Consider the following 20,998-nt stretch of genomic DNA (forward strand, 5'->3'; position numbering starts at 1 on the left):
AAATAATAAATATATCTCAATCAAACGGGTTTTTAGCAACCAAGTTTCGTAAATGGGCTGGATATGATGCTGCTTGAGGTTCAATCAATCAAATATGGGGGAAAAGAGTCCCTGATTGGACCTTTAAGAGAGGACAGCTGACCACCAACATTCTGAGGGAAAAAAGTGATTACTTGTTGGATTTCTCCGGAACATGTTCAATTGGTAAAATAATAATAATTTGCCTAAATAAATAAATACATTAAAAGAAAATCATTGACACTGTACTGGTTGTAACTGAGAGACAAAGAGAGTCACACAGCACGAGAGAGAGAGAGGAGAGAGAGAGAGAGAGAGAGAGAGAGAGAGAGAGAGAGAGAGAGAGAGAGAGAGAGAGAAAAGGGTGGGGGGAGCAACCTGAGGTAAACAAACATCAGCAGAAATAGCTTAACAATAATCCCCAAAAATATAAGCTTACACCAAGGCATTAGGCAGTATAAAAAGTCATTTTGATTAATGTTCATGGGCAGTTATTTTTTATGGCCTAATTGCCAGAACACAGAAAGTTTTGGTGCTACAGTTGAGGCAATCGGAATCACCATAGAATTATAGAATCGTCGTTACCCATATTTCATTAGTAATGTAGCCTGATCATGGTAAATGGCTGCTTTGGCTGATCATTTCCTCCCTGTAGAGACAACTAGAGTTGATTGTCTCTCTTGCACGAGTGTCAGGTTGAAACATTCCTAAGTAAGAACATAGTTAATTTTAGGTGGCGTCTGACCTCGCTAGGGGTGTTCCCTAGGTATTCATGTTACAACACAGATCTAAAAGACCCTTTTAGACCCTATGTTACCCTTGTCTCAGCACTAAGGTCTAAAGGTTCCACTTCTAAAATGGTCACATTATAGCCGTTTTACTTGTTATACAGTAGCATAGTCCAGTAGAAGATCAGCACTGTAGAAGACCAAGACTTTTAGGAGAGTCATCGGCAGGTGTGGCTAGAATGAGTAGATCCTCGGGTCAAAGGACACTTTGGCCAGCGGAGATCACCTTATATGGTGTTGACTTAAATAGAGGAAAACAGCCTTTTTTCCTCCTTTTAGGCCATGGTTACACTGGGGGAAAACAGCAATGTTGTATTTTCGAATGATTACGTTTGCATGTCCAAGTTAAAAGGAAACGCCGTTTTGGCAGGGAAACGCCGTTTGCGGCAATGCTGAAAGGGTGTTTTTGTTTTGGAAACTCGCCGACAACAGTGCCATGTTATTTGCGCGATCCGGATACGGAGCCGCTCTTGCCCAGCGCCCATGCGCAGTAGACAGCAACGCCAAATTCTCCCCTGGCTGGACCTCGACTCCATCCATTAGTCCAAACATCAGAACTATTTCTGGGAGTCACTTGCAATATCGCGCTATAATATAATTTGCTGTCTCCCGATAACATATGGGGAGGCTATACAGGATATCAGCTGCGTCCTCCTCAGATTGCCTGTAGCTGCAGGCTAAACTAAGCTCATGTCATGTGTTGTCAAGTTATTGTTATAAGGAGCCCAGTCCAAACTACAACAGTCTGCATACCCTTAACACTTTGAGTGCCAGGGACGCATTTTGTCGTTAGTTCATGCCGCCAGTTGAGTGCCGGCAACGCTATATAGCGTTTGTTTGTCGTATTTTTATTTATTAGCGATTTGAATTCATATTTCATCAATCGAGCCTCACGCTAGTGTTGCAGACTCTCTCTGAGCTCAATTGGGAAAATACCGCCCCCTATCGTCTCTCCCCGTGTAACTGCACCCCATTGGTTTAGACTGATGGGGGGGGGGGGGGGGGGGGGGGGCGGTCCAGCCTCCTCATGTTACTCTCCGGCGAGGCATCTGAAGAGATCCAAGTCTTCGCCGACCCTCAGAACAGCGTGGATTATGTATTTCCAGCACCCAACGCTGAATCAATAAACGCGATCGATATTTGGAATGGCGATCAGGAATTGGAATGATCTTTTTGGATAACAACTGATCTGAGGTAAGGAATCTATTTTACCAGTCTTAGGGTAATCAGAGATTTTTTCACAGATATATCAACGTGTGCCCTGTGTGTGTGTGTGTGTGTGTGTGTGTGTGTGCTCGCTGATCAGGAAATGAGAATATATTTCTCAGATCGCTTCTATAGCGTGCATAAGTACACATATACTATCGATAATCTAGCGTTTATTTGAAAACGATTCATAAATAGGCCAAAAAATTACAACGTTTGTGTGTATGCCAGAATATTCTAGTAAAGGGCGATTATCACGGAATCTATATATTTTCCGGAAAAACTAGGGCTTTTCAAAATGCTATCAAACGGAAATGAACCGATTAAAAAAAACAATCCGTCTCGACAATGTTGACTGCAAACAAGTCATTGATAAACAACGGGCAGATTAGACACATAGCCATAATTTAAAACAGAGATTATGCATTCACAACGCTATCATTTGTTGATTGAATACTACTGAAGTGGGTGGCGGCATTCAACTGGGTTTTACCACGTTAAGCTCCGGCATTGAAAGTGTTAACAATTGTGTGTATTGAGCCATATTGTATTGTACCCATTCTGCAATCTGTTAAATAAAGTTTTCATCCATTTCTACTAGCGTTAACATTACTACGTTAATAGCCTCGATGCTACCTATATACATGGAGAATGCCCATCACATTAGCATGTAGCTAACAACATCAGAGATCTTTTTGTGAGACTAAACTATCAGCTCTTGGTGGTAAATTGTGTTGATGTTGGTTTTGTTTCATCAACAAATGAGGCAGAACACAGTGAATGTATCCGTTTTTGTTTATTGCACTTTTTCTTGCTGAAAAATAAATGCTATGTTGCTAAATGGCTCACGCAAGGTATTTAAAGATGGTGGACTGTTGTTTTTTAGCAGGAAGTGTAGTGGCGCGTTCAACCTTTCTGATTGGTTGAAAATGGCCTTCATGTTTGAACTACATCGCCACCTACTGCTTTGATTGATTGATTGATTGAAAACTTTATTAACAGATTGCAGAATGGGTACAGCTCAATACATACAATTGTTAAGGGGATGCAGACCAGAGAAAGACTTTCGTCGTTTACATCAGGGTCCCCCATTTTCAATTCATCATAACATATATGACATACATGACAAACAGATAGACAGTACTGCTACATCTATACATTTATGACATACCAGATTTGCAAATACAGTACTGTTTGTGATACAAAAAGAGTCCAGAAAAGAGAGTATATACATTTGACATAGAAACTGTACATTGGAAGAGGTTGGGTAGGTGGGGTGGGGTTGGGGGGGTGGGGGGGGACTGTACATTGGTGGTGGTGGTTGGGTGGGTGGGGTGGGGTGGGGTGGGGGTTGGGTAGGAGGGGTGGGTGGGTGGGGAACACTGTACAACTGTACAAGCAAAACTGTGCATTGGAATATTGACAACCATACTAGGTAATTTACTGTACATTGGAGGGGGTTGGGTTAGGACATTACAGGGGCCAGTTTCGAATTGCAGTCTCCCGTAGGTGTTCTTTGAGAGTGGTTTTGAAAGTGGGTAGTGATTCACATTCCTTTACAGCTTTGGGTAGGGCGTGCCACATTGATGTGGCATAATTGCAAAACGTGTTTAGTCCCCGTTTGAGCCGAATCTGGGTTTAACATGATTTGTGGAGCTCCCTCTGGTGTTGTGATCGTGGTATTCACTGACCTTTGGGAAGTATTTTGACATGTACATGGGTACCTTGGTCGTGTAGTGTATCTTGTAGACCAGGCCCATTGCAAGTTGCTGTACTCTGTCGTCTACTCTAAGCCATCCTAGGTTGTCAAAGTGGGCAGGGGTGAGGTGGGTTCTAGGAGTAAGGTCAAGCAGTAGTCTGACCAGTTTGTTTTGAGATGTTTGTAATTTTGTTTTTAGCGCCTTTGGTACCATGAGGTGCAAGCATAGTCGTAGTACCCTTGAATGAGTGCTCCTGCCAGAGTCTTCAGGGTATTCTTGTTTACCAGAGAGGAGATCCGGTACAAGAATCGAGTTTGTTGGTTGACTTTTTTTATTACTGGCATTGTACTACATGTATATACATCACTTGGTGCTCAGGAGACAAAATTACGTCTAACTTGCCTGCGAATACACAGCGTTCTGAAAAAGCGAAATGATCGCAGCCTTATACAGAATGAGTTCTCTAAAAAGGACACAAACCAGAGAGTGTTCAATTATTCATTGGAGATTTTTGACCGAGGGATTTGGGTCAGGACTGAGCTACAGGGGCCAGGAGCCTGGACATACTGTACATACATGCATTACTGTATGGATGAAACTAACCTCTTTAAATGACCTCTGTCTTTGTCGAGTAGCCTAGGCCGCATAATAGATCATTCTCTCTCATCATATTTACAACTACTTGTCAATAATAAAGTGTTGGTGCTATGTGGTAAAGTCATAGCATAATTATTGTAAAATTGTCATAAAATATGAAATGATTAAAAATGGAATAATCTGAGAGAAGTAGTTTCTGTTATGTATTTTATAACACGTCAACAGTGAAGAGAGTTCAGATGTGTTCGTGGAGCTTGCGAGTGCACCTTGAGATTCAAAAGTAAAGAAAATGAAGGCCAAACAAGAACAACAGATAAAAGTCCTCAAAATACGACCAAGTACACATTCTTCCCTAGTTCAGCCTGCAACCAATGACAAAAAAACGAGACAGATGAGTAACTTTCCTACCTTTGTGTGTGCAGGGGCGCGTGCCTGCGTGACCGAGAGACAAAGAGAGTCACACCAGAGAGGTAAACAAACGTCGTCTACAGGTATGGATGATGAGTAATCAAGGTCTTTCAACAAGGAGGTACCGGTATGTCTGAGTGGGTTTAGCCTGGAGGGACGGAAGTCTTTAAACAAACATGTACCTCACACTTATAGGTACTGTGGATGGCCCCCCCAGAGCACCCGCGAGGAGAAGAGGGGGGTGTTATTACCACAAGCCCGGGCAGAGAGCAGAACAGCTGAACAGGGAACGAGCGGGGATGGATATGAATGTGATGTTGTGCAAACAGCCCAAGGCACAACACACAATCTGTAGCTAGCTGCATGGTGAGCTGAGCGACAGTCAATGATCCAGGAGTCTAGCACAGGGAAAAGATTATCTGGCACATATTACTATTATTATTGCCAAAAGAGGGGTGTAATGACTCACTCCAATGATTTTCTTGTGATCTTCAGGCAAAGATTTGGCGCATCATAAATTTGATTACTTTTGATATTCATTTAATGGAAGATATTAAAAGATTTTTTTGTGTACTATGTCTTTTAAATTTAAACGGGCATGGGCATCATATACAGTAGTAGCTCAGTGGGCTTAAAGGCACATTCTTACATCATGGGTTTGAATCTTTATCTTTGACCTTGCCATATCCTCTCCCCCCCCCATGCATCTTGTCACTCTGCAATATGTAGCTAATGAAGCAGAAATACCTAACAATAACAATAAACACCAAGGCATTAGGCAGCATTGAATGTTATTCAGACGAATGAGCAGTTTCAAAAGTTATTTTCTATGCCCTTATTGCCAGACCACAGAGATGGTTTTGGGTGCTACAGTGAAGAGAGTTCAGATGTGTTTGTGGAGCTTGTGAGTGCACTAGGGCTGACCCCTATTAGTCGATTAGTCGACTAATCGGTCGAAAGGAGCCGTAGTCGACTGCCAACCTCTTAGTCGAATACAAAAAAAATTATTATTATTATAATTTTTTTTCATTCTTTCCAAAAGAAACTTTAAACTTCAAATATTCATAATGTGTCGTATATATCATCAGAAAAAGCACTTATTTACCAGAAATCATAGGGATATAATCGGTCGAAAGGAGCCGTAGTCGACTGCCAACCTTTTAGTCGAATAAAAAAAAAAAAAAAGTGATTTTATAAAAATAAAATAAAATTATTGTTTTTCATTATTTCCAAAAGAAAAGAGGCCTAGAAGCGTGGCTAACGCTAATGGCACGCATACCAGAGGCTAACTGCCTAAGAAAACAGGCACAGAGGCACTGAAAGAGGATTTCACCCATCTAATGAACACACTAGACTAGACAAATATCAAGATGTATCCATCAGTGGACCAATCGCATGCTTTTGCAGAGGACAAGAAGCCTTCAGTCGACTCCTTCAGACATTAAGCACCCCCCACAGCCAAAATGGAATGATAAAAAAAAATAATTTACTTTTTAAAAGAAAAGAAAATGTTTAGTCGACTAATAGTGCCGGTGTACCTTGAGATTCAAAAGATAAAGAAAATGAAGGCCAAATAAGAACAACAGTGCTCAGGCGGCTGAGTGGCGCAGTGGGCAAGGCGCTCACCACTAACGAAGGAGACGCTGGGTTCGAGCCCAGCTCTCGGCGTTGCTACCGGCTTGGCCGGCCGTCATACTAACACAATTGGCAAGTGTTAGAGGGTGGGAAAGCCGGTGGGTGGGGATTGGACGTTGTGGACAGCGACTCCTACAGGTCGGTTGGGTGACGCCGGTGCGGCGGAAACAGGAAGTATCGGGGGCAGCGTGAGCCTCCCACGTGTTACTCCTCGCCACTGAGTTCGAGCTGCTGCGGTGAAAAGATGCGACATGCTGCCTCCTCGTGTACCGGAGGGGACACGTGATGCAAGGCTTCTATGAATGAATGAATGAAAACTTTATTTAACAGATTGCAGAATGGGTACAATACAGTACGGCTCAATACATACAATTGTTAAGGGGATGCAGACCTGAGAAAGACGTTTGTCTTGTTTCCATCAGGGTCCCCCATTTTCAATTCATATAGACATTTATGACATACACAACATACATGACATTTATGGCATAGGGACATATAGGTATTTAGTACTGATACATTTGTGACATAAACGGTATTCAACTATACAGTACTGTTACCCCTAGATCCTGACAGAGTATATACATATGATGGGCAGGGGACTGTACATTAGGAGGGGGTGGGTGGGTGGGAGAGAAATATACATACGGCGGGGAGGGAATATATACATGCGGTGGGGAGGAGACTGTCTATTAGGAGGTGGTGGGGGTTTTGGGCATTTACGGTGGCCAGTTTCGAATTGCAGCCTCCCGTAGGTGCTCTTTAAGAGCGGTTTTGAATGTGGGCAGGGATTCACATTCCTTTACAGCTTTGGGTAGGGCGTTCCACATTGTTGTGGCATAATTGCGAAACGTGTTTAGTCCCTTGTTTGATCCGAATCTGGGTTTAACATGATTTGTTGAGCTTCCTCTGGTGTAGTGGTTGTGGTATTCACTGACCTTTGGGAAGTATTTTGACATGTACATGGGCACCCCGGTCGTATAGTGTATCTTGTAGACCAGGCCCATTGCAAGTTGCTGTACTCTGTCGTCTACTCTAAGCCATCCTAGGTTGTCAAAGTGGGCAGGGGTGAGGTGGGTTCTGGGGTTCAGGTCAAGTAGTAGTCTGACCAGTTTGTTTTGTGATGTTTGTAATTTTGTTTTAAGCGCCTTTGAGGTGCTTTGGTACCATGAGGTGCAAGCATAGTCATAGTACCCTTGAATGAGTGCTCCTGCCAGAGTCTTCAGGGTATTCTTGTTTACCAGAGAGGAGATCCGGTACAAGAATCTAGTTCGTTGGTTGACTTTTTTTATTACATTGGATGCCATTGTAATCCTCACTACAGCCGACCAGTGGGAGGCATAGTCTAGCAACGTTCAAGACAGGGGAGGGGAGAATTGGAAAAACGAAATTGGGATGGGAGAAAAATAGAAAATGGGGAGAAAAAGTGGATAAAAAAATAAAAATAAAGAACAGTGCTCAAAATACGACCAAGTACACATTATTCCCTAGTTCAGCCTGCAACAAATGACGAACACGAGACCTGAATGAGGTGCAAGGCATTTATTGACAACATGTGAATAAAGCATGGGATAGCAGAGGGATCAATATAAAGTACATGTAGGGTTTCCGTTAGCCGGTAAATACGGTAAATACCGGCCAATGGCCGTCTAGAATTTCAATTGGCCGGCAAATATAAATCTTGACGGCCGGTAAAAAAGAAAAATCTATAATATACACACTAATGCGTATTCACTCGCCACAGTCAATGTGATATTATCATTAGTGAGTGGCAGCCGTGGCTTCCTGAATGCAGAGTAGACTGGCAGTGACATCACTTCCTGGCGACCCGCGAGACATACACATCAGTGAGTTCAACAACAGTCACAAAACCCTCCATTGCGGTCCGGTTTTATATAGTTCTATGGTTGCGGTAGACTACAGTAAACAGACGCCCCTTTATACGAAGTTCCTCCAATACTAACGTTAACAATGACATGTGAAGATCGTTGAGGCAGCAGTACCAGCGGAATCAAACCGGGACTAAAGATAAACAAGCCGGGACTAAATATGGAAACTAGGGATGCTCCGATCCGATATTGATATCAGATATCGGCCATGACTAAAATAGCTGGATCGGGTATCGAAAAAAATATATATCGGAATTATTATTATTTATTTTTTTATAATAATAATAATCCAATATAATAATAACAAATTATAAATAACAATTCAGTACATTTATATCTATGTGTTAATTTGTTACATTTTGTTTCACTAAGTTAGGAAAGTAATGTTTTAAGTCAAGCCTGATGTTGCCTTGCTGCACAAAAGAATGATCCCAGTCTCTTCCACACAGTGAGGCATACAGTTTATTAATTGAACAATGGGTATCGGATCGGTACTCTGTATCGGCCGATACCCAAAGCCCAGTTATCGGTATCGGGACTGAAACAGTCAGATCGGTGCGTCCCTAATGGAAACACCACAAATCTCTGCTCCCATCTTAAAAATCACCATCCAACAGAATCCGCAAGTCAGCCACAGAGAGCAGCTGGCCCAAAACTCCTAGCGTTACGACAGCGTGCAATCAACCCCCAATCATTGGGGCCTTCAGAAATGTGACAGTCAACGGTGGCGAGACTGTGCCAGCCAGGCAGTTAGGTGGCGAGACTGTGCCAGCCAGGCAGTTAGGTGCCAGCCAGGCAGTTAGGTGCCCAAATGTACCCAATGTAAATACATTGGGAAGGAAATGGTTTCTTTCCATTCCAGTTCTATACACCGACGTGTGGTCAAGTGTTAATTTACAGCACTATATAAGATAAGATAAGATATTCCTTTATTAATCCCCTTGAGGAAATTCAGGCGTCATAGTACTGTACTAGTACGACTATGCTTGCACCTCATGGTACCAAAGTACCTCAAAGGCGCTAAAAACAAGATTACAAACATCACAAAACAAACTGGTCAGACTACTGCTTGACCTGACTCCTAGAACCCACCTCACCCCTGCCCACTTTGACAACCTAGGATGGCTTAGAGTAGAAGACAGAGTACAGCAACTTGCAATGGGCCTGGTCTACAAGATACACTACACGACTAAGATACCTAACATGTCAAAATACTTCCCAAAGGTCAGTGAATACCACGACCACAACACCAGAGGAAGCTCAACAAATCATGTTGAACCCAGATTTGGCTCAAACAAGGGACTAAACACGTTTAGCAATTATGCCAAATCAATGTGGAACGCCCTACCCAAAGCTGTAAAGGAATGTGAATCACTACCCACTCTCAAAGAACACCTACGGGAGACTGCAATTCGAAACTGGCCCCTGTAAATGTCCTAACCCAACCCCCTCCAATGTACAGTAAATTACCTAACCCAATAATACACGAGACCCTCTTCTTAGAACCAAGTATGGTTTCGTCGATATTCCAATGTACAGTTTTGCTTGTACAGTTGTACAGTTTCCCCCCCCCCCACCCCACCCAATCACCTCCAATGTACAGTCCCCCCCCACCCCACCTACCCAACCTCCTCCAACGTACAGTTTCTACGTCAAATGTATACTCTCTTTTCTGGACTCTTTTTGTATCACAAACAGTACTGTATTTGCAAATCTGGTATGTCATAAATGTATAGATGTAGCAGTACTGTCTATCTGTATGTCATGTATGTCATATATGTTATGATGAATTGAAAATGGGGGACCCTGATGTAAACAAGACGAAAGTCTTTCTCTGGTCTGCATCCCCTTAACAATTGTGTGTATTGAGCTGTACTGTACTGTACCCATTCTGAAATCTGTTAATAAAGTTTTCAATCAATCAATCAATCAATCAATTTTCAATAGCAACATGGGGGGGGGGGGTACAGGTATGGGCATGGGAATAGTAGATGACATAAATATAGGCAATACATTTATAGTAAAGATAATAATAAGCAGTGTAAACAATATAATTAACTCTGAATATAAGCATATGAGCAAGTAAGTAGTGTAATCAAAGGTGCAGATGAGGGTCTGTATGCCCTATCAGTTATATTACGTTACAATAAATATGGTCACAAACACACTGCAGTATACATAAGGTACCCTAACTGGCAATATGTCCATCACCGCCCACTTTATCAATTCTGAAGCTGGAATCAAAATGTGTGAATCTTCCGAGATGTGCAGGGGTTGTAGCTTTGCAGCAAAGGCCTGTGTGCCACCAGCGACAGCAACAATAAGACTTCTGGTCAGAGGTTTTCAAAATAAAAGCTGCAACAAATGCGTCTTTTCAGCTTTTTTTGGACGATAAAATCTTAATACTGTTGTTTTTCTTAGAGCAATATTGTTAGATGGGGAATTTCAATATCGCCCAAGCCTAGCATACTGTGCATGGATTGTGAGGTTGGCACAGAAGCGTTGGAATAGACCATGGTCCAGCATGTCCCAATACCCACTTGAAAGGGGACAATGGGGATATGATTCTGCGTTGGGGAGTGTCTGTGAGGGATCGCCACACTAGTTGATCAGCAGCAGCATAGCGGGAGGGGTTTAGCCAGGCATGTGCCTGCAGTGGGCAGGTACCGAGGGGACCTGGATAAAGAGTTTGTCTCAAGGTTACTTTCATTACGAACCTTGTCCAGCAAAGATTGTATTTCTATGATCATACAAGGATTTAGCCTATGGCCTTATCCCCAAAAAAATCAATAACTTGGTTTTTATGTCGACTTTTGTGTCCGGCTGAAATGTGCTCCAACATCGAGAACCGCTTGCTACAGCCATAAGAGAACTGATTCACTCTATAATACTTCCACCCCATTCATTGCCCGAATAGGATATCCCCTGTGAAAGTGAAATACTGTGGCCACTGGGCCACCATGTAAGGAATCTATACTGCAACAGATCTTTCTCACTCACTCTCATTGGCAGTGTTTAGATATCCATGGCGGGACGGGGCAGAGGCCACTGCCCGGCGTGGGAGATTAGAGTGGGACTCCATCAAGTGGCCAGCATACAATCATATCAAAAACCTGTCCCTGTAATGACTCCTTGGTCTGTCAATGATTCATCGTGGCCAGGCCGTAGTACAATGGCTTAATGAATCATTCTTAAAGGTCTCTTGTCTCTAACGTGTAAACTTAATGTTGGAATAGAGCCAGGGGGGGGGACTGTCTTTTTATGCCATTAAAAAAAGCTTTGGGCTGAGTGAACAGAAACGTCCTTCCGCTATGAAACACACCACCATTAAAAACAGGCTGTCGTGTTTTAAGAAAGAAAATAGGAGTATTTTTTTCTCTCTAAACGCACTGTGACTAAGCTCTGTAACTAAGAACTCTGAGTATCCAAAGACAATGAAAAACACATTCCAACGCAGAGGGAGCCGTGTTTCCCCTCTCTCTCTTTTGCTGTAGCAGTGAAAATAAAAACACAGTTCGGACAGAAGCTGCCCCAGAACGGACATTGCTGAAACCTTGGGGAGACGTTATATAAACATGACCCCCCCCGCCCCCCCCCCCCGGACTATAAAAGGATATTGGATTCTGAAGGGGGGTATTACTTCACCTTGTTTTTTCTCCACAAGATCACCACTCACAAGACAATTATGGGTCTGGATAGGAAGCCACGGAATCCCCCCCCCCCCCCCCCCCCCCCCAAGACCGGAGGGAAGGATGGATCCTGGCTTTTATGAAGAGACAGCTTTTCTAGAACAACTGAGTTTGCTCGACATCAAAAGTAAACCTGAAGTCCTTGCCTCTTTATCTCGCCGCTGTGCTCGATTCGGGATGCAGGACGAGCCTGAGCAATCCCCAACGGATTAGGCCTTTTGCAGAATGTTTAGAATGCCCATTTCTCCTCAAACAATATCAATTTTATAATTTGGTGTTTTATTACTGGATCTTGTCAACAAGTCACAGAGGAACAGTAATATCACTGTGTTTTACCAGTGCACAGAAATGAGGTATTTTCTCTCTAAATCAGGTTACCAATGGTTACAGGAAGCCATATTGGAAGAAAGAGAACAACACAGTCATTCCATGCAATGAATGAATGAATGACCTTTATTTATATACAGTAGCACCCTTCGCAGCACGAATGCACAGGCTGCTTTACACTACAGCATAACATATAAAACAAAAACTAAAATCTGAAATAAATGACAACAACAGACGGCAGTTAAAAACAGTGAACCAAATAAAATAATAGAATAAAAATAATTTGGGGCGGCTAAGTGGCGCAGTGGGCAAGGCGCTCATCACTAACGCAGGAGATGCTGGGTTCGAGCCCAGCTCTCGGCGTTGCTTCCGGCTTGGCTGGTCGTTCATATTAATACAATTGGCAGTGTTAGGGGGTGGGAAAGCCGGTGGGTGGGGAATCGGACGTTGTGGACAGCGACTCCTACTGGTCGGTTGGGTGACGCCTGTACAGCAGAATCAGGAAGCAACGGGGGCAGCGTGAGCCTCCCACACGTTACTACTCCTCGCCGCTGAGAGATCGCGCTGTGCAGGTGAAAAGATGCGACGGCTGCCTCCTCGAGTACCGGAGGGGACACGTGATGCAAGGCTTGGTCTTCACTGCAGCCGACCAGTGGGAGGCATAGTCTAGCAACGTTCGAGACAGGGGAGGGCAGAATTGGATCATACGAAATTGGGATGGGAGAAAAATTGAAAATGGGGAGAAAAAGTCGATAAAAAAAAGAAAAAGTAAAAGAATTTAAATAAAATCATCAGTCAATAACTAAAAACTATAGGAACAGTGAGGACAAAGGGTGCCTGTATGACCAAAAGCCTGTCTGAACATGTGTGTTTTTAGCTGTTTTTTAAAGGAGTTTTCTGAGGGGGCAGTTAGCAGGACCAGGGGGAGGGCGTTCCAGAGCCTTGGTGCCGTCACCTCGAACGCTCGATCACCCCTCGTTATAACCCTTTCACTGCCACACTACAGAAGGTTAACCCTTTACTATCACACTACCGACGGTTAGATAGTAAAGGGTTAACCTTCTGTAGTGTGGCAGTGAAAGGGTTAACCTGCTGTTGTGTGGCAGTGAAAGGGTTAACCTGCTGTGTATTGTCGCAGTGAAAGGGTTAACGTTTGGTAGTGCAGCAGTGAAAGGGTTAAGCCCGCTGTTTTAGATGCAAAGCGTCTATTCTGCGATGGTTCTATTAAAAAATGTGTAATGGGTTAATTGAACCTACCAAATATAATGAAATAAAAAGCGTGAAGCGCACTCATAACACAAGCCTAAAGAGCTTCTGTGATCCTTGCCTGAAACAAATAATCATATTCGTGACTGTTTTCCATTTCTTATTCAAATAAGTAAGGAAACCAAATCCAATTTGATAAATGTATTGAACATAGAAGAGGAAGAAAAAGAAAAACGTCAGTAGCTGAATCGGTGCATTTGACACAAATCAAAACCGTCAGCTGTAGTTGAATACCTACTGTCATTTCCAATAGTGGACTATTTTGAATAACCGCACCCATCCATGTACTCCCTCGTGACACACTGGTCTAACGCACCACTGGATAATCACTCACTTTTCTCACCAGCCAACACCATAGATATAGATATATGATACTACGTTTTCCCTACCGATACCAAGTAATATGCTTTTAGTATCGGCTGATACCAAGTACCGATCCGATCCCTTCGTTTTACTTCATACTTAAAAAAATATGTTATGTTGTCTGCTTTTAACATGCTATCTTTCATCATTTTTGTAACTTTAGAATAGTGCGCTACGTTGGCCAGGTCTCTGGAGGTTTTAATCTCAAAGGATTTCCTGGTTAAATAAATCAAATAGACCATCAGTGTGAGATCACTGGTCAAACATTATTTCAGATTTAATCAATTTTTTTCTCCATTAGAGACACCCAACATGCGTGCAACATCAGAGATGCAGAGAGTCAAGTCACTTTGTTTTGGTTTCTGGGATGTAACAACTCTTGGTATTAGATTTGAGTATTGGTCTGTGTAACTGAGGGGTACAATTCCCTGACTGTATTGATAAGTATGGTATTATTAAACCACTACCACTTGTACTTTAACTTCTGGCCATCCAGTACATGATATAGATATGATGAACACTTTCCCACCTGATGAAACGAAGTCCACACAAATGTATAAATCGAATATTTTATATAGCAAAGGGTATATACAACGTTCACTTAATGACATTTATGATTTGAAATGCACTTGTATGGCAAATGAGTATTCGTAGGTAAATCAACATTGAATGTCCAATCTCTGGTTACGCAGGGAGCAAGTATACAACCTGGTTCTTTAGGGAACTATAGCGATGGTACTTAAATGATTATAGCTGGATACACTAAGGGGGGGGGGGGTCCCGCTGGTTGTAAGACAGTAGGGGGGGGGGGTTAGAAGAGCCGCTGGCGGTATCCCATCTGGCCGACGATTTCTTGGGAGAATTCAGAGTCCTGAACACGATGCCCACAGAACCTCGGTCCGCAGATGAATACAGCTGGACCCTCTGGTGGACGGTAGCTGCCGGTCCACAGATGAAGAGACGTGAGGCGACCTCACTCGGGGTAGAGCGCCGTCTCACCTGGACTCCTCTCCGGGGGGTAGTTCCAACACTCAGCAGTGTTGGCCGTTATCCATGGAATAATCAAAGCACCCAAAGCATGTAGATAATCCAAGCCGTGGAAGGCTCGCCGTCGTCCGGGTAAAGTAATCCAATGTACAGGTCCACTCGTCCTGGCCCGGAGCTCCTCGGATGTAAGCACCACACGTGGTCTGCCCAGCCTGGTTAAGACTCCAGATAACGTCAGGAACGATGGGGGTACTGCTCACTTTATAACTCTAACCGAACGATGCACCATACATAATAGACTATTATTAGCTTAATAGAAATACGTCCAACTCGACGGTATAGTGCCAAACTATGACAATTCAAATATTAATCCACACGATGTCTCAATGCCTATTCTGAGGCCAAGTAGGCCTTACTGCACCACACGTGCGTCGTGGGTGAGGCTTCGCCTCTGTTACTAGGTTGGAGGGTAAAGAACTAATGGACTAAAAGAAAGTTCTACTTTACTTGCGCCATATATATATGCGCTGTGAACAAATAGTACCATTCGTATTTCGCCAGACGTATTCCTACGCGGAACCGGGCTTGCCACGACATGTTGGTCGGCACGATTGAACTTGAACCAAGGGGCATGGCTGCTGGCGCCAGGTTCTCGTCCAATGGTAGAATGAAACTATTATGGGCTGTTTAGTAGACTAAAGGGATATTCAGTGCATATTGTACAAGGAATATACAGGGGATATCAAACGATATACAAATACTATTAAATATATATCCATAAATAAATATATATATTCGGTTTAATCTGATCCTTCACAACAGTCTGTGTAGTTTGGGGTAATTTTGGTCTGATGTGTGGGTTGGAGTTGGGGATACTGAGAAGGGTTGCTCTTGCTGTGGCCACCAGGGTTGGGAGGGTTACTTATAGTCATTACTATATAACTTTACAATTACAAATGACCCGTTGAAAAATGCATTCAGTAACTAACTCTAAGCATCACACTAAGTATACATTACATTCAAGTAACATAATCTGGTTACCTTTGGATTACCTCAATGCCAAATATGAAAAAAGACAAAGGAAAATATATCAATAACACAACTTTGATTGAAATACCTCTTTAAATTAAATGTGGAGTCAGAGACGGACTGGGGCTAAAACATTTCCCTGGTGTTTTTGACCCAGACCGGCCCACCACAACCAGCCTGCGGATATTCCTCCACCCCCATTGAAGCAAATACAGACACAGCAGCCCGTAATACCACCACTTATAGGCTGAGCATAATGGATGGATACTCTAGGGCAGTGGTACTCCGACTTGGCCAACTCAGGAGCCACATTGACAAAAATATTTCTGAAGAAGAAGTACAAAAACCCTGTTCCTCAACCAAAAGGCATGATCATGTACCCGTCTACTGTGTGCTATACCAGTAGACTACTGAACATTTGCATTCCAACCTCACCATGGCAAGGCAACCTTAACTATTAATACACATGACTTATTGTCATTAATGATTTCCCCCGGAAATTTAAATACCTCAGGTGTCCCTGTAGTAGCTTATAGACAGTTCATCCGCACACAGTCCATTTATATAGTCCAAAACAACTGTAGTAAAGTCCATAACCAATAGAAATAATAATAATGAGACTGATCACCACAAAGTCCATAACTACAGCTTTAGATTCTCTCTCCCCCCAGGCAGGGGAACAGGAGAGACAGAGAGAGAGAGAGAGAGAGAGAGAGAGAGAGAGAGAGAGAGAGAGAGAGAGAGAGAGAGAGAGAGAGAGAGAGAGAGAGAGAGAGAGAGAGAGAGAGAGAGAGAGAGAGAGAGAGAGAGAGAGAGAGAGAGAGAGAGAGAGAGAGAGAGAGAGAGAGAGAGAGAGAGAGAGAGAGAGAGAGAGAGAGAGAGAGAGGGAGAGGGAGAGGGAGAGGAGAGGGAGAGGGAGAGAACTTCAGGTTTACTGTACAAAAGTAAATAAATTAAAATTAAAAACAAAAAACAATGTTGTCAAACACTACAATGTAATATAAAAACATTTGTTGTATATTGTTCTTAAAATGTAATCCTGAAAAAGAACCCCTGTTTGTATTGGTAATCACATTACTTATTTTTTCTGTGACTGTATTTTGTATCCTGATTCTGTTAATTCCCCAAACCTGCAAATCGGTCAAGAGAAGTCTTGAGAAATTCACAGTAGGCTATAATACGTTACTAAACTCCATTATAATAATAATAATAATAATAATAATAATAATAATAATAATAATAATAATAATAATAATAATAATAATAATAATAATAATAAAAAATATTGCATTCAAACAGCCTACAGAAGCCTTCCTGTGAGTTATTTGCAATTCATTTTATATCTGACCGGTATATCAATTATGTTATATATCTGAGTCACTATCTAGCCTACCGGCATATCAATGATGGTTTATATTTGAGTCACTATCTAGCTTACCGGTATATCAACGATGCTTTATATTTGAGTCACTATCTAGCTTACCGGTATATCGGATGCTTTAGTTTATATTTAAGTCACTATCTAGCCTACCGGCATATCAATGATGCTTTATATTTAAGTCACTATCTAGCCTACCGGCATATCAATGATGCTTTATATTTGAGTCAATATCTAGCCTACCGGCATATCAATGATGCTTTATATTTGAGTCACTAGAGCCTACCGGCATATCAATGATGCTTTATATTTGAGTCACTAGAGCCTACCGGCATATCAAGGCATAAGATCAATACGGAGAAGTGCTGAAACAATGAATCATTGATAGTAGGACTGGGCGATTAATACAATTTTATTTTCAATTACGATTTTGCCATTCAACAATTATGAAAACAAGGTAATCGAAATATAACTATTGAGCGCCAAAAACAAGATATCTTGTTTCCGACAGCCAACACTTGAGCGCCAATCACGAGATATCTCGTCTATTTTACGTTTATGATCGCCCGCCCCCCCGATGGCTTTGTGAAGAAACATATGATCGTGTTTACCTTTGACCTGGCAATAATATAGGTTTCAGGTGAGCAGCCGCGAGATTTGCGCATATGCGCACAAAACACTATATCTCACGATCTAGAAAACCAGCCTGGATTATTGTGAAACGGGGCGATTTTTAGCGTGGTATAGTGCACAAACGAAGGTATGTAGAAATAAACTGTTTTGTCCCTGTTGGAGTATAAATAGTGCCTGTCAAATGAGCCATACTATTGTCTCCATAGCTATAATATAGAATATACAATGGGTCCACAAACATCATGAAAATGGTCAATAACGCTGGCACCAGGGAGTAAAGATGGAGAAACAGTGTGGCAGTCAATGAGTTAAAATGATGTTTCCAAAGTCAATTAGTAATCGTGTTAAATAATCGTAGTCTCAATATTGACCAAAATAATCACGATTATGATTTTGCCATAATCGAGCAGACCTAACTGATAGTAGATTATGGCCTATAATAAATAGTTGCATAACTTAACTTCAGACCACACATATATACACACACACACACACACACACACACACACACACACACACCTACATGAAAGTCATAATTCCTCTAATGTTGCTCTGATAGGAGAGATCAATTGCTCAATAACTATCAAAATATCAGCTGGGCTCACACTCACACAAGATAATATTATGCCAACATGTCACCTGGAAGTGACATCGCATGCAATCCAGCACAGATTACTACAACCACCTGCATGCCTGTGTACTGTACTGTACTGTACTGTACTGTACTTCCACAACTGAAAACGACAGGGTCACTCCATGGTCACGGGGTTATTACCTTTCAACCCACACAACTCCCTGATCATTATAGTGTTTCGAGTAGCAAGGAATTAGTGGCTCTATAGAGCCATATTTAGCCTTTACGGTAACTTCAGGTAAATGGCTGAAGTGCGCAGGTGACTTGCAACTCTCACTCGACACAACAACCTTACCGTAATATTGCATTACAATGCAGCAACAACAATGTGGAGCAGAGAAAACAGCACTTACTTTATGAAGTAGCTGGCCCCGTCGCCCGAGAAGCCTTCCTCCCATCCCCGAGGTAAGTCTAAATGAACAAGTGAAACATTGATTGATTGATTGAAAACTTTATTAACAGATTGCAGAATGGGTACAGTACAGTACAGTACAGCTCAATACACACAATTGTTAAGGGGATGCAGACCAGAGAAAGACTTTAGTCTTGTTTAAATCAGGGTCCCCCATTTTCAAGTCATCATAATTTGTGTGTAACAGGTGTGTGTGTGTGTAACCATAAAGTTCCCTCTTTCCCCCGGAGGCAAGGCCTTTATAATAAACAGTGCAGAACATGCAAATAGTTCCCTGCAGAAAAGCCAACATTCGCTATAGCTCTGGTTGGAATACCGATCAGAACAAAAGAGTGTACTACCTGAGCGGATCATGTGTCCGGAGTTCACCGGCTCCGCCGTGCGGGGATGGAGCCACGTCGTGGTGCGCGTCTCGTCGCTGCAGCCGGAGAGAGAGAGAGAGAGAGACAGACACCTGTTACACCGAGAATAAACACTACGAAGTCCCGTTAAACACAAAACACAAGCGCGACGTGCTCGTCGTTTGCCTCAGCAACAATGCGCATTTCTGTCCCGCGACTCACTTGACGAAGAACACCCTGCCGTCCCCGCAGACACCGTAGGACCAGTGTTCAGGTAAGGTGTCCCGGCCGAGCGGCGCCGCCATGATCCGGTCCGATAGTCCTCTCTCTCTCGCATTCCCTCTCCATGGAGCACGCAGGCTGCCTGAATTCTTTCCCCAATACATTTCCAGTTCCGCGTTCGCCTTCTGCGCTCTGATTGGCCCACTGACGTTTCTGAGGCTCAATAGTATGCAACTGCAGAGCCGCAGCGCGGCGCTACTCAGGTCCGGCGGTCTGAGGACCGCTCAGCAGCGCCACCCACCCAATGGCTGAATTTGAGAGCGCCGCTCTGCGGCTCTGCAGTTGGATGCTTCTCTCCAGGCTGAGCGCGTGTTAAAGGAGAGGAGAGGCTGAAGAGCGTCTATTATTTACGCGTGATTTTGCCCGCCGACAGTAATTCGAGAAACAGCATGAAAGCTGTGTGTTGATTTGGAAACACAGCTCTCCTCCAAAAAACGTGCTTGCTTATTTTTTTTGGGAGGTGATTTTTTAACAGGAGAAATGCTGATTATTATGGGATTATAGTAGACCCCCTTTTAGTCAATTTAGTATCTTATTTAGAAAATGTTGAGCCAATTTATTTGCAGATGTAGGATATGGATTTAAAAGTTCAAACACACATCCAGTGTGCCAGCCAAAATAACTTCTTTTGCATGCCATTCCTGGCTGGCTTTGTGCCAACTGCGACAGAAAAGAATATGTAAATAAATCACGCCATGTAGTGCCCTATATATCATGCAGTTGTTGTATCTACTTATGGGCTATGTTTTAGTTTTTTTTATGGGGCATCCTATTGGCTAAGTAATTAATTGTGAGGGAATTCCACTCAATATATATACATATAAATATATGGTAACACGGTATGATGTATTTTATTGTATGCATTTACATTTGCATTTAGTCATTTAGCTGACGCTTCTATCCAAAGCGACTTACAAGTTCTGTACAACAAGTCAGCAGGAAGGGTACAACTCTGGCAGCTAAGGGTATACCATATAAGTAACATTGTTCATCAAACAGTGTTGAACTTGGGTGCTTAGTAGTATAGACATATTAGCATAATATGTAGTAATATAGTCAAGGAAGATTCCTTAATTAGAAAAGTGCATAATAGTAAAAGACAGTACAAACTAAGGTTAGTGTGTTTTTTTCTTTTTCTTTCTTTCTTCATTTCAGATATTGATTGAAGAAGTGTGTTTTTTGTTTGGAGTGTTTCGGCTGTCCTGACTGTGGTGGGAAGTTCATTCCACCAATGTGGAGCAAGGACCAAGAATAGTCTGCCCCCCCCCCCCACATGCATGTAGTATTTCCAGTATTGCTGATGAAAATAAAATTTAATAATGCACATTATTCAGCAGCATGTTCATTCATTTTTTCATTAATTCAGCCTTGATTTATATTCTCTGATATTATTGAGGGTGGACTCTCATTTTCAATAAG

This window comes from Notolepis coatsorum (assembly GCF_963971535.1).
Source record: "Notolepis coatsorum genome assembly, chromosome: 18".
Lineage (NCBI taxonomy): Eukaryota > Metazoa > Chordata > Actinopteri > Aulopiformes > Paralepididae > Notolepis > Notolepis coatsorum.